Source organism: Haliotis rubra, unplaced genomic scaffold (assembly GCF_003918875.1).
Source record: "Haliotis rubra isolate DU_JTF1 unplaced genomic scaffold, ASM391887v1 Scf62, whole genome shotgun sequence".
Taxonomy (NCBI): domain Eukaryota; kingdom Metazoa; phylum Mollusca; class Gastropoda; order Lepetellida; family Haliotidae; genus Haliotis; species Haliotis rubra.
In genome coordinates, this window is record NW_025767324.1 from 2,853,038 (window position 1) to 2,857,723 (window position 4,686).

At 37.2% G+C, this 4,686-nt stretch overlaps 1 long non-coding RNA gene across 1 annotated transcript; it reads left to right on the forward strand.

The window, feature by feature from the left end:
• The first annotated feature begins 3,677 nt into the window (after nt 1-3,677).
• On the forward strand, nt 3,678-4,338 carry LOC124256201. Its single transcript, XR_006892851.1, has 2 exons — nt 3,678-3,741; nt 3,975-4,338. It is a non-coding gene; the product is annotated as an uncharacterized LOC124256201 (long non-coding RNA).
• Nucleotides 4,339-4,686: the final 348 nt, after the last annotated feature.

Sequence of the window (4,686 nt, forward strand, 5' to 3'; positions counted from 1 at the left end):
TGCATATTTTACACAGAGACGCATCTTATTTGGAGCCCTGTGAATGTGTTCATCGTGTTCATGATCATGAGAGACTGGAGTCTTAATAGACTCAATTATTGAGGACTATAGGTTTTTTGCTCCTCTCGAGTCTTGTTTACATATTTCAGGTGTATATTTTGTTTTGAGAATGTCAAGTTTTTTGTTCAACTGACTGAGATCTTGTTAACTGTAGTCCAAAAAGTGTCTACTTTCTTTGATTGAGGACACCATTTCTTAAAATGTCATATCAGAAGGTACAGTGAGTGCTTCTAGTTGTATAATGTGTTCATCTTATCTCTGCATTTTATGGATAATTCCAGTTCCATGTGTTCAGTTGTCACAGACCTCTATGGTTTAGTGGACAGAATACCAGACTGTACTAGTATGTAGCTATATAAGTGAACTGCCGCGATATTGCTGGAATATTGCTAAAAGCGGCGTAATACTAAAACTAAACTCAGTCAGTCAGGCTATATAAGTGAAAAAGTGTCAAGAACAACATTCATTTCACCCCACATTATACCCCATAAATGCCCTCATCCACAAAACCACTGAAATTCTTTGACTGTTATATGCCCTAATCTAACTAGTCATCATGTTAACTGTTTATATCAAGCTATGCATGTCACTACTGAAACTTCCACATTGAGGTCACCTTGACCTGAGTATCAGTCAGTGCAAGGGAGATATCACACATGTATGTGTCAGATCACCTTCCTCTGTCTGACATTATCATTATTATATCAATCAAGTGCAAGGTTCTGAACACAAAAAAATCAAAACAATATTATTTGACACAAAACAACTTCTTTTGTTTATTATGTTTAAAAAATGTCATTTGGATCCTAAGTAATGTCTAAATTTAGGTGTTTACGGGACTATCCACATATTGCCGAAAAGTAGATTCAACAGCCATACAATACAGACTTCGCCAAAGCTTGCGGTATTGCTCATCCCTACTGCTATCATAAGATTGAATGGGTATGTAATAAATGTTCAGGACATAAGCATGTTCAGTTATAAGACACGTTATTTGTATGCTTCTTCTGCAAAGGGATTAGAGTATTCCTTATAATCATTCATTTGTACATTTATATTTTACCATGCTTTGAATTATATTTCTCATACATATGTTTTCTCTTTCCAACTTACATTGTTGCTTGTTATTTTGTTATGCAATCTACTTGGGATGATTGTGCAGAAGAAAGAGAGCAAGTTTTAATTAGTCCATCAGTCTGTGCGTCTGTCCGTCCATAACAGTATTTTTAGAGTAGGATTCCTCTAGAATGTATTGTCTTTCATGCTCTATAATGTTACCTTATGGTGCGTTCTCACTGTGTGTCTTGTATCCCATGACATGTATATGACTCGACAATCTCTATTCATGAAGAAAAGAAGATGGTGCTGGTATCTATCACATTCTTGACAGTCATTCTGAGATGGGCATAGATCTAAGTGATTTGATTGGTCGGGATCCTACAACTTGTAGTTAGAATATGGTCAAGTCCTATGGCTTACAACTCAGCAGCAAGTAAGTAATTTCAAATTGTTACGATTAGGGTATTCTGAACCACAACTTTGTTACATGCTACCAGTTGTTGCTACATGTTACAAGTTGTTACAAGTTGCACAGAGAGAATGCACCTTTACATAAGAATGTACCAACCTCTCACTGGTTAAGAGGCAACAGTTATTTTCCATATTACCTGCTCACATGTGGACATCACAGCTCCTGGTACTTCATCTCACACACAGGGTATATCACACCGTATACCGCTCTAGATCGGTGGACAACTTATGCCCTAACCCTCGTCACAGTTAGGAGATCTACATTGCGTTTCAGATTTCTGGGTATAAGTGACCATGTCAGTTACCTCATGCCCGAAACGTTTAACATGTCAAACCTCGTGCCAACACTATGAGTATCAGTTACAAGTGAAAGAGCTAGATGTAAATAATCCACAAACAATATATTAGAACTGTTTATATTCTTTGCATTTGGAACCTCCCATTTATGTTTGGTTTTGACATACAGATATTAGACATCCTTGTCTGAATGTTACATTCATACCAAAGAAATCAAAAGCCTAAGTGCTGACTGATTGATTAGAAAGTTCCCTTGATGCGACTGACTGTGGAGGTGTTCAGTGTCCTCTGATCTTAAGATTTCATAGAACTAATCAATATTTTGTTACATTAGGTTTCCCTTTGCCCAGAATGTTCTAGATGGTCAATTTACTTAAGTTTTTACAGGAAAAATCTTGAATACGAGTTTAAAATGTGATGTGTGTTCATGTTTGTATGCCAGGTCAGCTTATGGTGTCCAAACCTATGTATCATCGTTTCAACTCGTCAATGTTATACATGTATACTACCCAAAAGAAGTAAAGGACACCTAATCTTTTCATTTGACTCCAGTAAATCTGTTATGTTAACTATAGTAATTTGAAAGATATGAGATTTTTGTTATCACTGGGCATGATATGCTTGGATATTCTGAAAATAACGAAATCATGAATATGGCTGAAAGCATGTGGTGTTCATATATATGTATATATGTTTATTATGTTACCAAGGTAACATGAGACATTTTTTATTCTTGGTTTAGGTATTGAACAGTATGGTAAATGGAAAAAATAAGTAGTTGGTTCGTAAATTTTGTTGTGTTGAACATATAAATCTGCCTTCATCAGAACCTTTTCAGATTTTATGTTTTTTGAAGAATTGATGAACCGAAACAGTGTTGCCAAACCAGAGGCAACAGTGGTGAATATTGTGAACATAATGATCAGTATGTTACTGTGTATGTCACTATGACTAGCTAGCATTATTACTGTACAGTTGTTTCTGTTATGAATCATGAAATATGCAGGCATGTAGGTGCATGGTCACTTGAGACATGTAGGCTGGAGTGTGTGGATACAGGCAACACACCATCACACGGTGTTATGTGTACATTCTACCAGAATATAAGGGGCGGAGGGTAGCCTAGTGGTTGTAGTGTTCGCTTGTCATGCCGAAGACCCGGGTTCAATTCCTCACATTGGTTGAATGTGTGAAGCCCAGTCTGGAGTTCTTAGCATGTTATTTCTTTCTCTTAATAACTTGAAAACAAATAATTAAATGAGTATTATAATCAGGGGAGGGAATTCCTTACACTGTCCGACATTTTCAGTTGTATTTGAGATATCACACAATGGAGTGGGTCAAGTGGTCATGATTTATCTCTTGTCTCACAAGGGCAGGTTAATTTGATTGAACAGCTGTTTTAGTGCTGTGTCAGTTATAACTGGATTTACAAGGAAGCAGGAGGGCAAGTGGGTTCAGGGTAGTTATCAAAATAGAATATATATGAATTGGCATGTAAGTCAAGATAGAGATATTCATCTTATAATGATGGGGTACAGACAATGCCAAAACTCTATATAATGTAAGTCAGTAAGACAAATCTAAATATCTCCTGTCCGTGAAGAGCCGTGTTAGAATTGGCCTTCAGCAACCCATGCTTGTCGTACGAGGCGACTAGCGGGATCCTGTAATCAGGATTGCTGATATGGTTGACACATGTAATCATACACATGCAACTGAGTAGATCGATGCTCATTGGATCACTGGATTGTCTGCTCCAGACTAGAATATTTACAGACTGCCACCATATAGCTGGAATATTGCTGAGTGCGGCGTTAAACAACAACCAAACCAAACTAAATATCTCCACAGGTATTACCTGTTAGTGAGTTAGTGGGTGTGTGAAAAGAGGTTCAAAACACTTGAAAATTCTTTTATTTGAACCGTAGAGCAATAATGGTTTTAGAAATTTTCAAGAACTAGGGGACACCAATCTTCGTATGATTTACCTATGTGAGGAGTGAACCCAGATCTTAAGTCGAATGAAAGAACCCTTTAAACAGGTGCCTGTATTTTCAGGATAAACTGTTGTGCTTGCCTCATAGGACCTACATGCAGAAAGTAATAATAGTGCTATCACTCCTATGCTGTAAGACTACTTTGCGATAGCTGCAGTCCTACTCTGCACCCAGACGACCTATGCAGTGCATGATAAATTTTAGAAAATGTATATTAAAGCATCTGGGTAGTTGTATTCTGGATTTGCAATGGCAATGTGTTGATTTATTAGTCTGTCATGTCAGAAAGAATACAATCCATGTTCAGTCTCAGCATACATGTTTCAAGTGACCATATGCCTGGCCATGTTGCTGTGATGCTGAAGTGATCACTCTGTAATTGTCTGCATAATTGTAATGATGCTTACTCTGATAGTAAGGAAAGGTAGTCAATAAAACAACTACACCATCACTCTGCTTCTTGTTTTCAGTGAGAGCGTCGGTCGGGTATCCCAGTGGTTTATTTTCAGCAATTTCATTACATTTGAAGATATGGCCAGTATTCTGGTAATAACGATGCAAAATTAGTCAAATTACATCTACACAAACAGGAGAATATGGGAATCTGAGAACTAACTTATATATCGGATAGGGCCATCCAAATCGCTATTACGTGCTTTCACATGTAATACGTTGTCATTTTTCGTGTAAATTGTGAAACTACCAAACTGCATCCACTCACATTGGGAAACTTTGAATTGGAATAGTTTGGTTTACCATGAACATAAAATAACGAAAATATAGCGTCCGTATCCACAAC